General features: G+C 34.1%; 1 protein-coding gene across 3 annotated transcripts in view; it reads left to right on the top strand.

Annotated features, from left to right (window-relative positions):
• Neurl4 (neuralized E3 ubiquitin protein ligase 4) overlaps positions 1-24,865 on the top strand; it is a 646,806-nt gene that overhangs the window by 38,921 nt on the left and 583,020 nt on the right. The window lies entirely within an intron of this gene.

A 24,865-nucleotide genomic window follows, 5' to 3' on the forward strand; every position in this document is an offset into this window, starting at 1 on the left:
TAAACAGAACAATTAATGAGGACAACCATTCCTTTTGCAGAGTCAGAGTAGGAATGAAACTGTAGGTTCAGAAATATCAGGAAGATTTCTGAAAATTGTTTTCTTGAAGTCCACCCTATTAACTCTTTTGTAGTTTGTGAATGGAAAAAGAATTTAAACACTGGTGAAAAATAATAATTACTTATTAGTTGTTATTCATTACAACTTGTGTAATTGTTGAGCAAATTAAAGAACTTAGCAAAATCAGTATGATTATTTCAAGCAATCCCTGACTTATGTAAATTTGGACTTATGCAAATTATCCTGAAACAGCCACGAAAAATGTTTGAGTTATAAAAATTGTGCTTACTCTGCATACGTTATTCACATACCACGTGATAGCAGTCATCTGCAAGGCAAACAGCCTATGCTATGCATTTGTGTACCTTCCTTACTATTGAGCATGTATGTACTCTGTATTTGTATTCATACATTTTCATAATTTTTAGTATGTGTGTTTGTTACTTGAGTAGGATACCATCATGACTGGAAAAAAGGAACAGTGTTGGTGGTAAAAGTGAAACCATGAATAAATGCACCAAAATTGATCTAGAGATGAAAAATTATAAAGAAAAAAAAGTATGTCATACTTATCTGGTTATTATCTTTTTAAAAAATGTGTACCAGGTACAGAATGCATAATGCTGCATATTTAGAAAAGTTGTTTTTTGTGCCTCAGTATATATTAAAAACATTTTTACCACAAGTTCTCCTTGCTATATCTGCATGCAACACTCTTGAAAGTGATACATCCATAACAATAATGTAACATAATGCTTTCATGGAGAACATTTCTAGATAATGCTGGTAAAGATGTTTTTAATGTCAATATGAAAGTAGATGAAGCAATTGGAGGATGGATCCTAATGCTGCCTCATGGTCTTAAAAATCCAAAGAGAAATAGATGTTAGCTGATTATCGAGAGCTTTGTGAAGAGAAGAAAGAAGCCACTTTTCAGTCATCTGTTAATAATTTCAAATGAAACATTGAATGGCAAAATTAAACTTTTTTTTTCATGTTTTCTCATACTATTTATACTTTATTATATTGTTTTGCATCAATAGTTACATACTGAAATCTAATTTGTGTGTGCATCCTGTGAATTAAACTAATAGAAATAACTTAAAACATGTTAATGTACTATTGCATATATGTATTATAGATATGTAAGAAGTAGGGTGTGATTAATAGGTGAAGTAATTAATCTAACTTATATAAAATTTGAGTTATGTAAAGTTTGCAGAACATAACTCTTATATAAGTCAGAGACTGTCTGGCTGAAAATGCAAAACACGATTTTCAGTTACATAGTGCACTATTCATATAGTAAATGACATCTCACCTGAGTTGCACTGACCTGCATTGTTATTTGATAGCAAAAAAAAAAAAAGTCATGAACAGTGCATTGCTTAAACAGTTTATTGTATTAATTAAATCCATAATCAAGCAGAATGAGAATGGACAATCAGTTTGAGATTTAGACAAACAAATTGCATTTTTATTGGCTTAAATAACATACACATTTTGATAGACCAGCACAATCAGGTGTCATAGTAGCTTTGGTGTTGCTTTGTTAAACAAGCCTCCCATGGTTTTTCTGGAACTAGGTGAAAATATTTATAAGTTAGCTACTTCAACAATCTCAAGTGAATTAAAGTGTGTCAGTTTACATAATATCAGCAGAAAATAGGTATTAGAGAAATACCATTTTGAAATTGATGTCACTTAAATGAATATGACAAAATCAGGTGAAATACTTCTAAATGATAACCTTAAGACCGTTTCTTCATACACTTGAGACCTGGAAAGCAGAGCAGTATTTGACTGTGCATAAACATGCACTTCTTGATTGGGAATTTCAAGTAGAATAATGTAGGCAAATTTCAAAATAGGGACAGATTTTGAAAGATTTTTCACTTGGCTATACTATAAATTAAAAATGACAAGAAATTATATTCTTGGGTTAATCTTTTATGCAAGCATAGGCAAACAAAGTTTGCATGTGAAGTAATTTCACGACTGGGCAACTCGTATACAGAGGATCAGGGGTGCTTAAGGATCAAAGCTGTATAACTGAAAGGAGACCTCCACATATCCTTTAAAGGAATGCGGAGAACCGACAGGGCTTTTGACCTAATGTCCAATCCTCACCTTCTCTTGGTGCACCCTGTTGGGTATCTACCTGGATACTGAACGAACGAGGATTGGCTGGCAATTTGGGAATTTAGCCAACCAAATTGTATTCTTATTTGCTTAAACCAATATAGAAAATGATGGTACAACATGACAAAATTTCATGCTGGCTGGGGCATCGCCTGGTTAAACAAGCCCCCTGTTGTTTTCGCCAGGGAACTAGGGCGAACAGCGAAAAGTCAACTACTGGAACAAATCTGAAAGCACACCTAAACTCAACATCACCAGAGTTAAAGATCGGTACTATCAACATAAGAAGCCTGAATGGCAAAGAAATGGAGCTAGCTGAGGAATTAGATAAGTACCAGATCGACATAATAGGGGGTGACTGAAACAAAAAAGACAAAAACTGGTGAGATCTTTCTGAACAATAAATACAAAATGTTATATTCAGGCAATGACAATCAAGGAAAAGAAGGAGTAGCCATTGTATTCGACACTAAATATGAGGCTAATCTTCTTGAATGGCAGGCAGTCTCAAGTAGAGTGATGTGGACAAATATCAGAATGGGGAATTGGACAATGAGACTTATTTGTGCCTATGGTCCCACAGAACGTTCTACTAAGGTAGAAGTGGAGGAATTTTTTGATGCTTTAGAAAAAACAACTGACACAATGAAAAAGGAAAAGTTGGTCCTTGTTAGGGATCTAAATAGCAGAGTAGGAAATGATTGTCAGACATACAAAAATATTTTGGGAAAATTTGGAGAAAAGAGCAAAGCCAATAATAATGGCAAATATTTGTGGATTTCTGCTCAGGTCATGGACTGGTTATTATTAACACCATGTTCCAACATAAAAATGTGCACAAATTCACATGGAGAGAAGAGGCAAGGAATAAGAAAGTCTCATTGACTATGTTATTGTTGATAGTGATGTTTTCTCCCTGGTGCAGGACACCAGAATGTACAGAGGATTTGAAATTGGAAGCCATCACTATTTATTCTTGAGCAGGATAAAATTGAATTTCGTATTGAAAAGAATAACATGTAAGAAAGTTTTAAAGCGAATAAAAGTTGAGCAGCTCTCAGATGTGAACTAGACTAAAATACACAAAGATTATTGAAGGAAAAATGAAAGAGTTTGAGAACAGGAACCAAACCTTGTAGATTCAGTGGCAAGCCTTGAAGAAAACCCTGATTGATTCAGCCAGAGAGGCATGTGGTGAGGTTGTCTGCAAGGATAGAAAAATCAGAACTCCATGGTGGACAAAGGAAGTTAAAGAGGCAATGAAGGAAAAGAAGAAAGCATATCAAAAGTTCCTGGCAAATAAGTCAGCTTGTACTCTTAGAGAATACAGAGACAAATGTAAGAAAGCTAAACACTGTAAAACTAGCTAAACAAAAGTCATGGGAGGAATTTGGAGAAAATAAATATCAAGAAGGTGGCAAAATATTTTGGAGGTTGTTGAAGAAGCTTAGAAATGGAAGAAAGAGTACTGTAAAAGGAGTTAGAGATGATAACGGTGACATGAAAACGGTTGAAAAAGATAAGAAGTATGGAGTAATTACTTCGAGAAATTGCTAAATGAAACAAGCATTGATAGTACAGTGGTAAAAAAACACACAACAGGCATTACAGTCAGAAATCCATATCCATACTTGAAGTAGAAAAAGCCATCAAAGGCTTGAAACGTAGAAAGGCAGCAGGAGTACATGATATTCGACCAGAGATGCCGAAGTATGGTGGTATAAAAGTCTTACAGTGGCTGCACTGTATAGTTCAGAAGGCATGTACAGCGAGACGAATTCCCGATGATAGGAGTAGAGCTCTCATAGTACCCATATATAAAAAGGGAAATAAAACTGCATGTGAGAATTACAGAGGTATTTCCCTACTGAGTGTTCCTGGCAAGATCTATGCAAGCATACTTGAGAAACGGTTGAGTAGAATTGTGGAAGAAAAGCTTGGTGAAGAACAAGCTGGATTCAGACCAAATAGAGGCTGTCAGGATCAGATCTTTACTTTACGACAAATAGTTGAGAAAGCATGGGAATATAACAAAGATCTGTATTTAAGTTTTGTCGATCTGGAAAAGGCATATGACGAGGTGCCAAGAGAGAAGCTATTCAATACGCTACAGTTATATGGTGTCAATGGGGCATTATATCAAGCAATACTTAGTCTGTATTTGAGTTGTAAGTCGGTTGTAAGTTAGAATTGAAGGAAGTACAGGAAGATGGTTTAATGTTAAATCTTGTGTGAGACAAGGACGTACATTATCCCCTCTGTTATTCATTATCTATATGGATCACATTATGAAGGAAAGTGGTATTAAACATGATATCAGAATTGGAGATCTTAATCTCAGCTCTTTGCTTTATGCGGACGATGTTATACTTCTAAATAAATCCGCTACACGTTTGCAAGATCCCCTGACTAAATTGAATAACTGTTGTAATAGATATGGTATGAAGATGAGCATTAAAAAGACAAAGACAATGAAAATAGGTAGAATTGTTGAAAATGTCAACTGTGTTGTGAACTGGGAACCTGTGGAACAAGTAAAACATTTCAGCTACTTAGGCACAATTTTTAGTGAAGATGGTAAATTAAATATGGAAATAGACAACAGAATCAACAAAGCTGGTATGGTAGGAAGTCAATTGAATAAATTCATATGCAATAAGAGAGAAATTAGTGGGATCACTAAATTAGTATACAAGACAGTATTCAAACCAGTTTTAACTTATGGATCTGAGAGCTGGGTCAGAAGTAAAACACTTGACCAAAGACTAGAGACGCAGATATGAGGGTCCTGAGAAAGATTAGAGGTGTGAACAGATGGCATAAATGGCAATATGATATTAAAAACGAGGATATTAGGAAAGAACTTGACATTGTTGGCATCCAGGAATGCATTAGCAGAGCTAATCTCAGGTGGTATGGTCACTTAAACAGAATGGGTGAGGAAAGATTAGCAAAACAAGTGTTTTTTGCCAGGTCGGCTGGAAAACGACTCAGAGGATGACCAAGATATAGGTGGATTGATACAGTACAGTGTGCCTTAGACGATAGAAATATAAGATCTGATAATGATAATATTTAAGTCTTGACAAGTGACAGACTGATTTGGAGGAAAATTGTAGATAGGAAGTTAGTAATGATGTCAATTTTTTATGTAGTACTATCATATCCTGTATACCCCTGAGGGTACATGTCAGGAATTTGATGATGATGATTTCACATCATTTGCCTTAGTATCCCACAATGCAAAGCACATATCCTTTCAGATATGTATAATGCAATGCACTATGGGAAGAGTCACTACCCAGACCAATTTCGACTTTTATTGAGGTCTCATCATCTATCTATAATCGAGAGTATTTTAGTAATAAGGTGTGACATTTTTTGGTTACTTGTATGTGGAAATATGACTTCTGCATTACTTCGACCTCGGTATCACTTCTGGGTCTGGCTCCCACTGATGAGTCCTCAATAAAGGTTGAAACTAGTCTGGATAGTTACCCTTCCCATAATGCATTTCGTTGCATTATACAATTTTGCATTGTGGGATACTAATGCAAATGATGTGAAGTCATTAGCTTCCATATACGAGTTGCCCAGTCGTGAAGTTACTTCACATGCAAACTTTCTTTGCTTACACTTGGATAAAGGATTAAACCAAGAATATAATCTTTGGCATCTTTAATTTATTCAAAATAGGGAGTTGGGCAGTTAGACTTATTTGTGCATCTGGTCTCACAGAAGATTCTATAGAAGTAGAGCCAGTTTTCTGAATCATTATATTATACTTAGCAAGAAATTATATTCTTGTTTCACTACATATTTTCTCCAAATATAAGCAGAAAAAAGTTGACATGTGAAACATCTTCATAACTAAGCTACTTTTACATTATGAAGGTGAAGTAGAAATGTTAGAAAAAATGCTAGAGAAATGTTAGAAATAGAAGATAGGAAATACAAAATTAAAATTAATAATGAATAATGAGTCATCTCAAAATTGTAAAATAGGAAATCTCCTGGGATGTATAATGAAATGCTGTAATTTGGGTGTAAAGAAGTAATAACTGAATACATGACAAAGCTTAATTAAACCAGTCTTTAAAAAAAGGCAGATCTCTGCTGATTGGAGGATGATATTCTTTGGTGTCTTTTTCATCCATAGTCTATACAGATATACAGACCATTGGGGGCACTTTAAAGGTGATCTTGACATAGTCTCCAGGTGTTTTTGTCTTTGGATCTGCTTAACAAGATGGAGATATTAGAAAATTATCGATTTCCTATTATCTATCCATATGATTCTATGTTGCTCCTAGTGTTTTTCTTCTTCTTTTTTATACAGAAGTCAAGCATTTTAATGGTATTTTAGGTAAACTCTCTGATCTAGCCATGTGGCCCAGCTACCAGAACTGTTTTCAACATATTTCAATGATATATTTTTTTTTGTGTTCTGGCAATGGAGTGGATTTTCCTTCTAACCTCATCAGTTGTTATGTGTGCTGCATATGGTATCTTCAACTTACAACTTGTATCTTCTACAAGAACATCTCACCTCAACTTTCATTACATCTTCCCAATGGTGTAGCTAGAGCTTTTGCTGCCCGGGGTGGTCCCTGAATTCGCCGCCCCTCTCAATACACACCAAAAATACTACAAAAAGTCAAAACGACGAGTAGGGAAATAAATTAAAACACTATGTTTATTTTTGAAGTAAAATTTTAATTTCAACATTCTAAAATGTTATTTTTCTTGCTTTTCTGTTAGTAAAATCATCGATGACATTGGCGAAGTCTATTTCATAGTAACGTATGTAATTCTTAATCAATTTTATTTAGAAAAACTCCTTTCACAACTAGCAACACTTACAGCAATTGTGAGGAAAATTTGCAGTAGTATTACAATATTTGGAACTGAGTATTAACTGCAAAAATTCAAAAAGGTTCAAAGTGCAGCCTGGGGCAGATGCCCCCTCCCCCAGCTATGCCTCTTCATCTCCCATGATGCCTTTCTTAAGAAAGGCAGTACTTGATGCTTTTGTTGGGTTTGATATCCTATGCCAAAAATTATTGGACCTGGAATCCCCTTTACATGATTTGCTTTAGCTTAAGATTTCCTTATTTCACTTTACTGCATTTTCATCCCCCAAAGTCCAATGACTTTTTTTTCTTTTTTTTTTGACTACCTATCTCTGAAAGTCAGTCACATAGTCTAATTACCCTAGCAGTGAGATAATCTTCTTTTGTGATTTCGGAATTATAATTCAGACTGGCTTCATTTCACCAGCTTTACAGGTGATACTGGTAAAGAAGCTGAACTGTTTGCCACTCAGTAATCTTTGAACTCAAATTGTACATTAGCCCAGCAGAATTATAGATATCCTCTTCATTCTCCCAACACCTTGAGCCTTTTCTTGACCATCTCCCTCTTCATAAGTCTGACTGTAACCTTGTCCATGTCTCATTTTTGACAGATTGTTTCTTCTCCCAGTCATTCTCAACCTCATATTTTGCAACATTACAATGGTGCTAATATAGATAACTATCAGGATTTCTATCCCTTGTTTCCATGGTCTGATTCCAGCATATGCTCTGATCTTCTTTAGTTTGTTGAACTCTTTGCTATCAATTTCTTCCATTCTTTTCTTTCTTGAGTTCTTGCCTTGGTCTTCCTCTAGGTTGCTTTTCATCAGGCCTTATCTTGAATGCATGTTTAGCCATTCTCTCCTCACCCATTCTTTTCGCCTGTCCAAGCCATCTCAGTATACAAGTTCTGATTTCATCAGTTAAAAAGGAGTTTTGTAGTTCTTGATTGTCTTCTTTTTTAACATATTATGTTATCTCTTACAAGTCCAAAGATTTTTCCAAGGATTTTATTTTCATAGGTTTGCAAAGCTTTTGCATCTTGGTCTATTATATAACGCTTCTGGTTTCTTCTTTCTATAAAACAGAAGGTCTCATGATTGTTTTATATATTTCTATTTTAACTCTGCTCGATAGAATTTTGGAAGATAATAAATGACATATTGAATGATATCTGTTGGAGGAATATATTCTAGCTTGAATTTCTGCTAATTTTATTATCTTGAGAGTAATCAATGTTCTGAATATTGATTACTCTCAAGATAGAATATTTATATTTCTCAAGATAGAATATTTATATTTCTCAAGATAGATATTTAGTTAATTTTAAAATTTTTGGTTATCGATGACAAACTGGTCATTTTCTTCTTGACCGTTGCTTCTACATACTCCTAAATATCCAGCTTTATTCTAGTTGATTTGCAGTTCTAGTTTTTCAGCAGAAGTTTTAAGATTTCTGAATATTATTTCTGATGTCTTCCACACTTTCTGCAATGCTCTCATGTTGGAGGTTTAATGGAATATTTACAGCACTAAGAAAGGATTAAATACTAATTTTAATGCTTCCAATAAATCATCGCAGTCACTGAGACATCTTCAGGGTTTACAAATTTGTCTATTCAATAAATTTTATTATTATTATTAGACACCTCCAGGGAGTCCAAAGACTCATTGAGTAGGAGGGCACCTGCTCTACAACTCTATCTCCGCCATTCAATTCACCAACTGACCGCAACTACACCAACACCATCTACCGCCGCCCGCCATCACTAGTATTTCCAAGGACAATCACAAACATCCATGCCCATGACGAGATTCGAATCTGCAGCCTTTTGGCTGGAGAGAAGATACGCTAACCACTCGGCCAGCCTGGCTGGCCGAGTGGTTAGCGTAAATAACACACACACACACACAATACTAAATGAAACTCATGAGTGACTCTAAAGTCCTATCTAGGTGGTGCGCCCTCTATGGGCATTTGTAGATGGCCTAGGATGTAAAGTGGGACCTCTGACAACTGTTGTTTCCCAAATTGTGGGAAGTTTCATGCATTCATATTTATTTAAGTTAGGTTGATTTCTGAGTGCCACTACAGATTCTAAAAACAGTCTTTTCTTTTTAAATTTAGTATGGTGGAGCATGGTGGTTTTCTTCCAGGAGATCCTGTGGGTTGTATCTAATAGACGGTCTGCAAGACAAGATTGACCATAGTCATGATTGCAGATACAATTTGTGTTCTTCTACACAGATAGTTGCTGATCTACCTGTCTGTTCAAAGTAAGCCAACTTGCAAGAACAGGGAACTTGTTCTTGCAAGTACCCTGGCACTTGCAAGAACAAGGCACAGAGAGGAGGAAGCTGATCTTTGATAGAATGGATAAGGGCAGCAAGTTTCAGGTGGAACTTAAAAGCTCTGTAGAGGTTGTACTTTTTTAAAGACCTGGCTATTTTTTCTGATGTGCTGTAAATTTAGAGGATGGTGATGATATTTCTAAAATCCTTCTGAAACAATGATCAAGGAATGGGGTGGAACGTTATTATTTTTTAATTCTGTAATCACTGTAGCCATTGGAAAGGAAGGTGTTGTGTATGTGGTTGAGTTGAGTTGAAAGGGAGGTTCCACTGGAACAAAGATTATAGGCTCTATTGGTTACAGTTTTAATAATGCCCTATTGTTGATTGGGGTGGTGGTAGGAAAGTTTGTGAATGTATCTGTCTGCGTGAGTGGATTTTCTATATACAGTGAAGGAAAGGTTACCATTAGGAAGGCATGTTATTAAGGTGTCTAGGAAGGGTAAACTATTGTTATTTTAATTTTCCATTGTAATTTGGATTCTTGGATGTAGACTATTGAGTGACTGATTAAGGAGTCTAATGTATCTGGGCCATGAGGCCAAATAGAGAACATGTCATCTACATATCTTAGCCAGATAGAAGGTTTGAGAGGGGCTGAGTGTATTGCTTGTTTTTCAAAATTTTCCATGTAAAAATTGGCAAGAGGGGTGAGAGGGGGAACCCATAGCAGATTCCTCTATCTGTTTGTAAATTTTGTTCTTCCAAGAAATATAACCAGAATTGAATGGCAAAGGAAAAGAAATCTAAGATATTATTACATGACACATCCAGGGAGGCCAAAGACTCATTGGCGGGGGGGGGGGGAATCACCTATTCTACAACTCTCTGTCTCTACCAACTACATCAATACCACCCACCACCATTTCCACAGACAATCACAAACATCCATGCCCACGGCAGAATTCGAACCCACAGCCTTTTAGCTGGAGAGAGTGGATTACGCTGATCACTATGCAAACCAGGCTGGCATATCAGATGGAAAAACGTTTTTGAAGTGTTAAGGTGTCATTTAAGGAAATATTGGTAAACAGTGAGGTGATGTCAAAGATTGCCAATATATCTGTAGAGCTTTTTATATAAAATGTGGTAAGTCCAGTGAGAGGGGGTGGGGGTAAGAGAGAGTTTGCCAGCTAATTGGACACTTTGTAGCATAGTGCATCAGTGGCATCTACTATAGGTCTTAGGGAGGGAATTAGGTTTGTAGAATTTAGGTAAATCATGTATCCAGAGGGGAAGGGGGGGGTATGAGAACCGAGGGTTTGAGTTTTTTTTTTGTAATGTTCAGCAGCCAGGAAGATACTTTTCAAGTAAGATTTTAATTTTTTAACTTGCCTTTTTGTGGAATTGTGATCTAGTGGGAATGTAGGTAGTGAGATCTCGGAAAATAATATTCATTTTTCGATTTTATTTCATGGCATTAAGGATGACTGGTGATAACAATACTTTTTTCTTTCTGTAACTTTCTGAGAGCAGTGAGTTAACCAGAAGATAAGAGGAGGCTACGACTGGGAGAGGATATTGGTGATGTCAAGTCTGATGTTGTTGGCTATTTTTGGAGCTAAGTGACAGATTGTGCATTCTGTGTGGTGCATTATGTCTAGCAATGGCACTTCTTTCTGTGTGAGGCAAAATTGTGGCCAAGGCTTAGGCTGCTGTAGCATCTTCGTTGAGACTTTTCAAAGATAGATTCACTACTGTATGGAGTGGTTGAATTTGCGGTTGTGATTTAGAGTTACACAAGATGTTATACTTTTGATGTGCTTTTTTTTATTTTTAGGAATTCTTTCTGTGCAGAAGCTTCTGACATGTCCGAGAGAATGGACCAAAGTTCAGGGTTGAGGATTGCTGAGAGCTCAGATTGTAATGAGCCGATGGTGTCATTTGTTGCAGAGAGGCTGGTGCACATTGCAGATGTGCACCAGCCTCTCTGCAACAAACGCCACCATCACATTATTATGAGAACAGCATCTGTTCTCATAATAATGTGCAAGGCTAGCATGTTTGTATAAAAAAAGCCCTCCATATATGCAAACATGCCAGCCATTATTTCAAGTTCATTTTAATATTCCACAGGCCTTCTCTATGAATGCTATCATATGCATTTCTAAAATCTATAAATACAATGTGGACTTGCTGATTACTTGTTTAATCCTTTGTTAATCTTGTTTAATCCTTGGTTAATTTATAACCAAGTGAAAAAACTTTCTACAACTAACTCTAACCCATAGTAGCTTCCCAAATATGGGAAGCTTGCATTCTAAGAACATGAGCCCAACAACCAAGACAACCCAGTTTAGCCCCCTAGGGGGACACCTTTAGGACTCTAGCACCGACCTCAGTTGTTTTATTCAGCCATATTTGCTTAGTGTTAGTGCCTATGTGTACATATCATTATTTTGTGATCCCTGAAGATGGTAATGGAACATTACCGAAATATAGGAAGTATTAAAGTTTTTAATTAATATTCTAGTATACGTTGGCTCTTCCTAAAATCTGACGATTATGTGTTATCGACGTATAAGTTAAGTTTATCTACAAGAATTACAACTAGCTCTAATCCTGAGTATTTTAATAATAACATGTTACATTTTTTCAGTACTTTTATATGGAATGTATGCGACTTCTGCATTACTTTAATCCTAGTATTTCTTCTGGATCTGACTTCACCAATGACTTTTAATAATGTCATCTTTGGGCTTGATTCCGGGGAGTAGAGCTGTTTTGTTCAGTGGCAGGTTTTTGCCTGTCATTGATTGGAGCCATCGTTGAGTTTCCTCTCCTAGAGTGATTCAGGTAATGAGTTTAGTGGTGTATTACTTCTGCATCCTTTTTAAGATTACTCAGTGAGATTTAGAGTAATATTTTTTGGAGAGGGACCCCTGCACCTTAACAGTACCTCAATAAAGGGTGAAACCGATCTAGGTGGTAACTCATCCCATAATGCATAGTATTATACACACCCAAAAGAATGTGCTTTGCATTATGCGATAATGAAGCAATTAATATGAAGTCATTAGGTTCTATATACAAGTAGCCTACTCATGAAGATTCCTTATGTGCAAACTTTGTTTGCTTACACTTGAATAAAGGATTAAACGAGAATATGATTTCTTGGCAAATTTAATTTTAGTTAATTCATTGCCACCATATTTGATGAGTTTGGTTACTATTCCATCAGCACTGGTGCTTTATTGTCTTTGAGTTGCTTTATACTTTCTTTTCCTTCAGCTAGTGAAGATTTAAATATTTTTGGGCGACAGGTATGATAAGCCATCTGTTTGAAAATCTCAACATGTTCATCTTTTTTTTTTTTTTTTTTTTGTTAGGAGTTCATTAAAGTACCATCTCTACCTGTTTCTGTTTAGGAGTTTATCCATTATTATGGTTAATTATGTTACATTTTTTCAGTACTTTTATATGGAATGTATGCGACTTCTGCATTACTTTAATCCTAGTATTTCTTCTGGATCTGACTTCACCAATGACTTTTAATAATGTCATCTTTGGGCTTGATTCCGGGGAGTAGAGCTGTTCTGTTCAGTGGCAGGTTTTTGCCTGTCATTGATTGGAGCCATCGTTGAGTTTCCTCTCCTAGAGTGATTCAGGTAATGAGTTTAGTGGTGTATTACTTCTGCATCCTTTTTAAGATTACTCAGTGAGATTTAGAGTAATATTTTTTGGAGAGGGACCCCTGCACCTTAACAGTAATATTTAAAGCTAGTGAAGATTTAAATATTTTTGGGCGTCAGGTATGATAAGCCATCTGTTTGAAAATCTCAACATGTTCATCTTTTTTTTTTTTTTTTTTGTTAGGAGTTCATTAAAGTACCATCTCTACCTGTTTCTGTTTAGGAGTTTATCCATTATTATGGTTAATTATCATTTTCAAAATGTGGATCTGTTTTTTTTTTTTTTTTTTTTTTTTCATAGGAAAAATATCTTTGGTTAGATGATGAAATAGAAAAAACACCCCAACTCAACATCACCAGAGTTAAAGATTGGTATTATCAACCTAAGAAGCCTGAATGGCAAAGAAATAGAGCTAGCTGAGGAATTAGATAAGTACCAGATCAACATAATAGGGGCTGAAACAAAAAAAGACAAAAACTGGTGAGATCTTTCTGAGCAATAAATACAAAATGTTATATTCAGGCCATGACAATCAAGGAAAAGAAGGAGTAGCCATTGTATTCGACACTAAATATGAGGCTAATCTTCTTGAATGGCAGGCAGTCTCAAGTAGAGTGATGTGGGCAAATATCAGAATGGGGAACTGGACAATGAGACTTATTTGTGCCTATGGTCCCACAGAAGGTTCTACTAAAGTAGAAGTGGAGGAATTTTTTTGAGGATTTAGAGAAAGCATCTGACACAATGAAAAAGGAAAAGTTGGTCCTTGTTGGGGATCTAAATAGCAGAGTAGGAAATGATTGTCAGACATACAAAAATATATTAGGAAAATTTGGAGCAAAGCTAATGATAATGGCAAATATTTGTTGGATTTCTGCTCAGGACATGAACTGGTCATTACTAACACCATGTTCCAACATAAAAATGTGCACAAATTCACATGGAGAGAAGAGGCAAGGAATAAGAAAGTCTCATTGACTATGTTATTGTTGATAGTGATGTTTTCTCCCTGGTGCAGGACACCAGAATGTACAGAGGATTTGAAATTGGAAACCATCACTATTTATTCTTGAGCAGGATAAAATTGAATTTCGTATTGAAAAGAATAACATGTAAGAAAGTTTTAAAGCGAATAAAAGTTGAGCAGCTCTCAGATGTGAACTGTAGACTAAATTACACAAAGATTATTGAAGGAAAAATGAAAGAGTTTGAGAACAGGAACCAAACCTTGGAGATTCAGTGGCAAGCCTTGAAGAAAACCCTGATTGAATCAGCTAGAGAGGCATGTGGTGAAGTTGTCTGCAAGGATAGAAAAATTAGAACTCCATGGTGGACACAGGAAGTTAAAGAGGCAGTGAACAAAAGAAGAAAGCATATCAAAAGTTCCTGGCAAATAAGTCAGCTTGTACTCTTAGAGAATACAGAGACAAATGTAAGAAAGCTAAACAAAAGTCATGGGATGACTTTGGCAAGAACATAGAAAATAAATATCAAGAAGGTGGCAAAATATTTTGGAGGTTGTTGAAGAAGCTTAGAAATGGAAGAAAGAGTACTGTAAAAGGAGTTAGAGATGATAAAGGTGACATGAAAACAGGAGAAAAAGATATCCTTGAAGTATGGAGTAATTACTTCGAGAAATTGCTAAATGAAACAAGCAGTGATAGCACAGTGGTAAAAAACACTCAACAGGCATACAGTCAGGAATACATATTCATACTTGAAGTAGAAAAAGCCAGCAAAAGCTTAAAATGTGGAAAGGCAGCAGGAGTAGATGATATTCGACCAGAAATGCTGAAGTATGGTGGTATAAAAGTCTTGCTGTGGCTGCACTGCATAGTTCAGAAGGCCTGCACAGAGGTACGAATTCTTGATGATTGGAGTAGAGCTCTCATAGTACCCATATATAAAAAGGGAAATAAAACTGAATGTGAGAATTAGAGGTATTTCTCTACTGAGTGTTCCTGGTAAGATATATGCAAGTATACTTGAGAAACGGTTGAGAAGAATTGTAGAAGAAAAGCTTAGTGAAAAACAAGCTGGAATCAGGCGAAATAGAGGCTGTCAGGATCAGATCTTCACTTTACAACAAATAGTGGAGAAATCATGGGAATATAACAAAGATCTCTATTTGAGTTTTATAGATCTGGAAAACGCATTTGATAAGGTGCCAAGAGAGAAGCTATTCAATACGCTACAGTTATATGATGTCAATGGGGCATTATATCAAGCAATGAAGGATATATGCACGTCACAAGAAAGATATTTAATTAACCAAATATTTCAATCTGGAAATAGCAGACCATCCTGAGTGGTATTACAAGAACAGTTTTAAAAAATACAAGCTAGAATACTAACAATAGATCGTTAAAAATAGAACATGCTGTGTGATGTTATGTCACTAAGTATGAAACGGAATATTTTGATGTAGAGACATGATTGAAAAAAAAAAATAAATAAATAAAAAAAAATAATAATGAGTAATCTTGATTAGACTTACCCAGATTTTTGATATAGATATACAGTCATTACGATTCAGGTTGGGATGATGGAACAAGGCCTCCACGCTTTCCTTGAACAAATGTTCAAACCTATAATGGGATCAATGCAAGAGGCGAGTCCTGGACCAAAAGATACTGTGGTCAGTTTCAATCCCTTGTTGATCCAATCCAGACTTTTCAGGTTTGTTGTGAAGAATGGAGGATTGATATTCTTGGATTCTTTTTTCAAGAGAATGTCCAGTCTGTCCAAAATAGGAGAGATCACAGTTGCAAGGAATTTGATAAACTCCAGGAAGAGATAAAGTTGAAGTTGATAAGGAGAAGGAAAATGAGAACACAATTTGTTAATAGGTGAATATGTAGGTGTTAAATCATATTTCTTTAAAATTCTTGCGATAGGTTCTGAAATACGAGATATAAGGAATAGACACTCGACGTATTGAAACTTTGTTGTTTTGTGGAGGATTATAAGAATTGAGAAGATGTTGAGTGCTTTTTTCAGAAAAGCCAGTGAGTTTCATGTGTTGTTGGATAGTAGAAAGTTCTTTCTGTAGATAATCAAAAGTAGAACAATTAGTTTTGGCTCTTCTGATGAGGCATTTTATAATTCCTGTTTTTTGACATGGATGATGTTCTGATTCTTTAAGAATATATTGACCTGTGAGCATTTGTTTCCTGTATACTGTAGTTGTAAGAATATTTGAAGGTGACCGTATGAGGAGAACGTCTAAAAAAGATAACTGGTTGTTTTCTTCTATTTCCATAGTAAACTTAAATGATGATGCAAGGAATTGATACTGTTTAAAAAAGAAGGTAAAGAGCTTTTGCTGTGTGGCCAAATAGTAAAGATGTCATCTATATATCTTACCTAAAAGGATGGTTGAGGGAAAATAGATGAGAAGAGGACTTTTTCTAAATGTTCTAAATAAAAGTTGGCTAAAGCAGGAGAAAGAGGACTTCCCATGGCCGTTCCTTCTACTTGGCTGTAAAATTTATTTTGATATACAAAATATCCAGAATGTATTACGAAATCAAATAGTTTTATAATGTCTTCAGGAAAGATGTCAGCAAGTAATTTTAAAATTTCCTTGAGAAGTACATTGGTATATAAAGATTCTATATCAAAGCTAGCCATAAGATCTGTAGGTTGTAATGAGACATTTTTTAATTTTTCTAAGAAATCTAAGGAGTTTTTTAAAAAAAGAATTAGAGTTGCCAATGTAAGATTTCAATAATTTAGCTAGATATTTGGCTATACTGTAAGTAGGAGAATCAATACAATCTACTATTGGACGAAGAGGATAGTCAATCATGGATTTTTAAAAGACCATAAAATCTAGGAGGTCTTGCAAAATGAGTTTTAAGTCTTTCAATTGTGTCTTTATCTAAACTGATGACTTCATCTAAGAGAGAATTTAATTTCTTTAGTTGTCTGTTGGTTGGATTAGTCATCAGTTTAGATGACTTTTAGAAATAGTTTAGAAAAATTAAAAAATGTCTCATTACAACCTACAGATCTTATGGTTAGCTTTGATATAGAATCTTTATATACCAATGTACCTCTCAAGGAAACTTTAAAATTATTTGCTGACATCTTTCCTGAAGACATTATAAAACTATTCGATTTCGTAATACTTTCTGGATATTTCGTATGTCAAAATAAATTTTACAGCCAAATAAAAGGAACGGCCATGGGAAGTCCTCTTTCTCCTGCTTTAGCCAACTTTTATTTAGAACATTTAGAAAAAGTCCTCTTCTCATCTATTTTCCCTCAACCATCCTTTTAGGTAAGATATATAGATGACATCTTTACTATTTGACCACACAGCAAAAACTCTTTACCTTCTTTTTTAAACAGTATCAATTCCTTGCATCATCGTATTAAGTTTACTATGGAAATAGAAGAAAACAACCAGTTATCTTTTTTAGACGTTCTCCTCATCCGATCACCTTCAAATATTCTTACAACTACAGTATACAGGAAACCAACGCTCACAGATCGTTATATATTCTTAAAAAATCAGAACATCATCCATGTCAAAAAACAGGAATTATAAAATGCCTCATCAGAAGAGCCAAAACTAATTGTTCTACTTTTGATTATCTACAGAAAGAACTTTCTACTATCCAACAACACATGAAACTCGATGGCTTTTCTGAAAAAAGTACTCAACATCTCAATTCTTATAATCCTCCACAAAACAACAAAGTTTCAATGCGTTGAGTGCCTATTCCTTATATCTCCGATATTTCAGAACCTATCACAAGAATTTTAAAGAAATATGATTTAACACCTACTTATTCACCTATTAACAAATTGTCTTCTCATTTTCCTTTTCCTAAAGACAAACGCTCAACTTTATCTCTTCCTGGAGTTTATCAAATTCCTTGCAACTGTGATCTCTCCTATTTTGGACAGACTCGGCATTCTCTTGAAAAAAGAATCCAAGAATATCAATCCTCCATTCTTCACAACAACCCTGAAAAGTCTGGATTGGCTCAAAATGGGATTGAAACTGACAACAGCATCTTTTGGTCCAGGACTCGCCTCTTGCATAGATCATGTTATAGGTTTGAATGTTTGTTCAAGGAAAGCGCGGAGGCCTTGCTCCATCGTCCCAACCTAAATCGTAATGACTGTATATCTATATCAAAAATCTGGGAAAGTCTAATCAAGATTACTCGTTATTATTTTTTATTTATTTATTTTTTTTTCAATCATGTCTCTACATCAAAATATTCCGTTTCATACTTTTAGTGACATAACATCACACAGCATGTTCTATTTTTAATGATCTATTGTTAGTATTCTAGCTTGTATTTTTTAAAACTGTTCTTGTAATACCACTCAGGATGGTCTGTTATTTCCAGACTGAAATATTTGGTTAATTAAATATCTTTCTTGTGTTTACGTGCATATATCATTCAGTCTTATGTCACAAGTATCCTTAAAACAGCTATATCAAGCAATACTTAGCCTTTATTTGAGTTGTAAGTCAGCAGTTAGAATTATAGAAAGTACAGGAAGATGGTTTAATGTTAAATCTGTTGTGAGACAAGGATGTACATTATCTCCTCTGTTATTCATTATCTATATGGATCACATTATGAAAGAAAGTGGTATTAAACATGATATCAAAATTGGAGGTGTTAATGTCAGCTCTTTGCTTTATGTGGACGATGTTATACTTCTAAATAAATCCGCTATGAGTCTGCAAGATTCCTTGACTAAATTGAATAACTGTTGTAATAGATATGGTATGATGGTCAGCAATAGAAAGACAAAGACAATGAAAATAGGTAGAATCGGTGAAAATGTCAACTGCATTGTGAACGGAGAACCTGTGGAACAAGTAAAACATTTCACCTACTTAGGCACAATTTTTGTGAAGATGGTAAATTAAATATGGAAATAGACAACAGAATCAATCAAGCTGGTATAGTAGGAAATCAATTGAGTAACTTCATGTGGAATAAGAGAGAAATTAGTCGGAACACTAAATTAGCTGTATACAAGACAGTGTTCAAACCAGTTTTAACTTATTGATCTGAGAGCGGGGTCAGAAGTAAAAAAACACTTGACCAAAGACTAGAGACCACAGATATGAGAATCCTGAGAATGATTAGAGTCGTGAACAGATGGCATCAATGGCAATATCATATTAAAAACGAGGATATTAGGAAAGAACTTGACATTGTCAGCATCCAGGAATGCATTAGCAGAGCTAATCTCAAGTGGTATGGTCATTTATACCGAATGGGCGAGGAAAGATTGGCAAAACAAGTGTTCTCTGCCATGTTGGCAGGAAAACGACCCAGAGGAAGACCAAGATATAGGTGGATTGATATGGTACAAAGTGCCTTAGACGATAGACATATAAGATCTGATAATATTTGAGTCTTGACAAGTAACAGACTGATCTGGAGGAAAATTGTATATAGGAAGTTAGTAATGATGTAAATTTTTCATGTCATAGCAGGAATTTGATGATGATGATGAGAGTAAGAGCCATGGCTTAAAGAGAAGTCAGAAAAAGGCATAGAGGAATCATGGAACAAATTTATTTCTAATTTAGAACATGATTTCTATAAAATGTCAGGTTTATACAAAAACTGACTTTTGAGAAAAACCAGTTTTCGAATTCCAGTATTTCCAAAAAACCAGTTTTTGAATTTTTACAAATAATAATAATGATAATAATTAAAATAGTAAAATAAATTTTTTATTTATTTAAACATTTTTCAGTTTATTTAATATTTATGGGACAACAAAAATAAAACAAAATAAAATTTACTCTATACAAAACCAAATAAATAATTAAAAAAAAAACCCGTACAAATCTGTACAATTTTTCAGTTTATTTAATATTTATGGAAATACAAAAATATAACAAAATAAAATATACTCCATACAAAACCAAATAAAAAAAAAAAAAAACTAAAATAACTAAAATCTGTACAAAATATGAATTATAAATTTTTATTTCATTTAGTATTTTTCTTCAGGAAATATGATTTCAAAAAATATAAAACGTGCACTGAACGATTACGTAATCTTGTTCTTATTCTAGATACAAAATTGCTTGATATAGAAAATACTCTCTCTCACTGGCTACTGAACTTGGTTTTATCATTTTCAGGGCATCAAATTATAAATCCAAATTCTTTGTTCTTTGTTCTTTTATTAGTTGCCTCTAATACTGAAACAGCATTCATTGTCTTCGGATTTGATATTATTTCTTCAGGTTCCTCAAGAAACCTATGAGTTGATTTTTCTATGGCTTCTTTTAGAGCATTGCACTGATTAATAGTTTCTGTGTCTCTGATATATTCATCATTGGAATCTGTTTCCATACAAGAATTTGGATATATTCTAGACAATATTTTTCAGATAACTTAATAATAACGAGTTTTGAAGCTAGTGGAAATAAACTAGATTTCTTTGTTGAAATGCTTTGTGGATTTTGCAAATATAGCAAAAGGGTTACCAATTGAACTTGTCTTCTTTCTTGAATTCATACTTCTAGAGTATTTATTTGGAAATAATTTGGAACTAATTTCAGTCTTTAAATTTTTTAGTTCATTTAACAGAAATTCAAATATGCCTTCACTTGTTAATAAATTGGCTTCTCGCCGCCCTGAGGACTCAGCTGCTAGATGTACTGGTCCCAACACTTTAAGAAGCTCCATGATTTTAGGATATTGAGCTTCATTCCACATATGAGAAGCACAAATATCATTCAAAGCTAAAACAACACATTCTTTTAATGTTATAAATCTTTCAATCATGGCCTCTAAACTAATCCATCTCGTTTGGTAGTCAAGAATCAGTCTTGATTGCTTTCCTTTTTCTTGTTTTATATAATTCTGAAGGATGCTGTCTCTTATGGGAGATTTTCTAAAAAATTTGCAAAATTTTCTAATTTGAATCTAATTTGAAAAATTGTAATTTTTCTAATTATGATCAATTTAGAAAAATTGATTGTAATTGTCAGACAACATAGGGAATCCACAGTTGTTATCTAGATCAAGAGAATTTAAAAAATTCCTTGCCATAGTCATCTTCGGATTCCTCACTTTAATATATACATCGGTTTCAAGTCAAAATGTTAACGTTTTTAATTAAATATTTAATTTTTACATATTAATTCTAGTATCTAAAACAATTTTTTTTTTTTAAATTTAAAAACTGTTTTTCGAATTTTACAAATTTATCCAAAAAAATCGGTTTTTAAACCCCGTTTTTAACATCTGACAAACCCTAATAAAATTTGACAGATTTAAGTACAGATACTAAAGAAAGCATAAAATTTAACACCAAATTGAAAATAGAGGAATTGCTAAATTTCTATACAGAATTGTGGACATGAATATTTTGAAAAGATAAATCTTGGCTGAGTAGTTAGCATATCCTCTCTCCAGCTAAAAGGCTGTGGCTTCGAATCCTGCTGTGGACATGGATGTTTGTGATTTCTGTGAAAATACTAGTGGTTGTGGGTGTTGGTGTAGATGATGACTGTAGTTGCAGTTCATTGTAGTTGGTGAATTGAGCAATGGAGACAGAGTTGTAGAGTAGGTGCCCTCCCTCAATGAGTCTTTGGATTCCCTGGAGGTGTCATGTAATAATAATAATAATAACTGGCAAACGTTTAATGAAAATTAAAAGGAAATAACTAAAGAAGAATTAGAAATCAGCTTGAAAGAAACAAGAAATGGAAAATCAATACATTCCTGTATATAAATATACAGGAATAAGGTAATAGTAAAGAAAGACTCCTATTATTTTTAAATAAAATTATTCAACAAGTAACCCACCCACAAATAGAATGGAAAAAAGCAGTAGTGATCCCTATCTTCAAAAAAGGTAGTAGAGATGACCCTAAAAATTAAAAATGATAAGTATTCTAAATTCCTGTTATAAAATATATAGCAGAATTTTAAATAAACTAATAAAATATTCTGAAGGCTTTATTTTAGAAGTACAAAATGGATTTAGAAAAGGACGATCATGTATTGACCCAACCTTTTGCCTAAAATTAATAATAGAGAAAAGAAGAGAATACAATGTAGAAACACATATTACATTTATTGACTTTGGAAAAGCATTTGATAAAGTTAAAAGAAGTGTTTTATTTAACATATTAAAAGAAAGACAAATACCAAATAATATTGTAAAAGCTATCATATGAAAATAATCAAATACAAATAAGATTGAATTATGAACTATCATGTCCAAGATAGATAAAACAAGGAGTCTGACAGGGATATCCTTTTTCAGCAACTCTTTTTAATATTTATTTAAATGAAATAATAGTAAAATAGAATAACAATTTCCATCAAGGTATTAGACTTTCTCCTACTATGAACTTAAACACTCTCCTTTTTTGCTGATGATCAAATAATTACAAATTCTAAAGATAACTAATAGTTAATAAAGGTGATGTAGATATCTTGCAGGATGATACAAATAAATTAACATTGTGGGCAAAGGATAATGATTGTCAATTTAATGTTGCAAAACATGCATTTCAGGTTGAAAAGGTTGCATATGGTGTATCATATTGATGGTATTGGAATGCAGAAAATGCTAACAAGTAAGGATAAGGAAGCTATTATCCTTCTTTATAAGGCTGTGATTCTACCACATCTTGGCTACTATGAACAGATTTGGTCACAGAACTGTGGAATACTCTCTATAAGGATAGGTTTAAGGTTTGTAGGTTACAAAGTTTAGTTGATAGGCAGAAAAGAGGGTTATGATAGAAGCTTTTCAAAATAGATATTAAAGGGGTTTTATAAAATTGATGCAAGTGAAAATTTTCAATATATGACAAATAGAGAACTAGGGGCCATCCATGGAAATTGTAAGAGTGTGGTTAGCGCACGCGGACCAATTTTTTTTACTTGGAGAGTGGTGAGTGAGTGGAATGGATTGGCTGAATTGATTGCAAGTTCGCTGATGGTCAATGGATTCTAGGAGAGGTATGATAGAATTTGTGTGCATAATGATTAATTTGGGTCTCCAATGAGTCTTCAGACTCCATGGCGATGCCGTAAAATAATAATAATAATAACAACTTACAGAAAGATATTTTAAATTTAAATGAAATAGCCAAAGATTATGGAATGATGATATCAACAGAAAAATCAAAAATGATAGCCTTTAAAGGATAAGATCCAATAAGAACTAAAATAGTAATAGATAAGATTTTAGAACAAGTGAATTCATTTAACTTCCTAGGATGTATGATTACATATGAAAATGAAAACAATATAAACCTAAAAATTGTGAATTATTTAAAAATAGCAGGTGTAATTAACTCTGTATTTAAACCTAACCTAGTTCAAAAACAAATTAGACTAAAAAGTATACAATGCATTAGTTCTACTATTGTATGGAAGTGAAATCTGGAGAAAAAAACAAAAAGACAAACAAAGATTAATAACAGCTGAAATGAAGTAATGAAATAATCAAAAAAGAAATGAAGAAATTATAAAAGAATTAAACCATCATCATCATCATCATCATCAAATTCCTGCCATGTACCCTCAAGGGGTGTACAGGATATGACAGTACTACATGAAAAAATTACATCATTACTAACTTCCTATCTACAATTTTCCTCCAAATCAGTCTGTTACTTGTCAAGACTCCAACATTATCAGATCTTATATTTCTATTGTCTAAGGCACTTTGTACCGTATCAATCCACCTATATCTTGGTCTTCCTCTGGGTCGTTTTCCTGCCAACCTGGCAGAGAACACTTGTTTTGCTAATCTTTCCTCTCCCATTCTATTTAAGTGACCATACCATCTGAGATTAGCTCTGCTAACACATTCCTGGATGCTGACAATGTCAAGTTCTTTCCTAATATCCTCATTTTTAATATGATATTGCCATTGATGCCATCTGTTCACGCCTCTAATCTTTCTCAGGACTCTCATATCTGCGGTCTCTAGTCTTTGGTCAAGTGTTTTACTTCTGACCCAGCTCTCAGATCCATAAGTTAAAATTGGTTTGAACACAGTCTTGTATACAGCTAATTTAGTGTTCCGACTAATTTGTTTCTTATTCCATATGAATTTATTCAATTGACTTCCCACGATACCAGCTTTGCTGATTCTGTTGTCTATTTCTATATTTAGTTTACCATCTTCAGTAAAAATTGTGCCTAAGTAGCTGAAATGTTTTACTTGTTCCACAGGTTCTCCATTCACAACACAGTTGACATTTTCAATGATTCTGCCTATTTTCATTGTCTTTGTCTTTTTATTGCTGACCTTCATACCATATCTATTACAACAGTTATTCAATTTAGTCAGAGAATCTTGGAGACTTGTAGCGGATTTATTTAGAAGTATAACATCATCCGCATAAAGCAAAGAGCTGACATTAACATCTCCAATTTTGATATCAGGTTTAATACCACATTCCTTCATAATGTGATCCATATAGATAATGAATAACAGAGGGGATAATGTACATCCTTGTCTCACACCAGATTTAACATTAAACCATCTTCCTGTACTTCCTTCAATTCTAGCTGCTGACTCACAACTCAAATAAAGACTAAGTATTGCTTGATATAGTGCTCCATTGACACCATATAACTGCAGCGTATTGAATAGCTTCTCTCTTGGCACTTTGTCATATGCCTTTTCCAAATCAACAAAACTTAAATACAGATCTTTGTTATATTCCCATGCTTTCTCGACTATTTGTCGTAAAGTGAAGATCTGATCCTGACAGCCTCTATTTGGCCTGAATCCAGCTTGTTCTTCACCAAGCTTTTCTTCCACAATTCTTCTCAACCGTTTCTCAA

Source organism: Typopeltis vanoorti, chromosome 8 (assembly GCF_054136105.1).
Source record: "Typopeltis vanoorti isolate ZY-2024b chromosome 8, IOZ_Tvanoo_1.0, whole genome shotgun sequence".
Taxonomy (NCBI): Eukaryota; Metazoa; Arthropoda; class Arachnida; order Uropygi; family Thelyphonidae; genus Typopeltis; species Typopeltis vanoorti.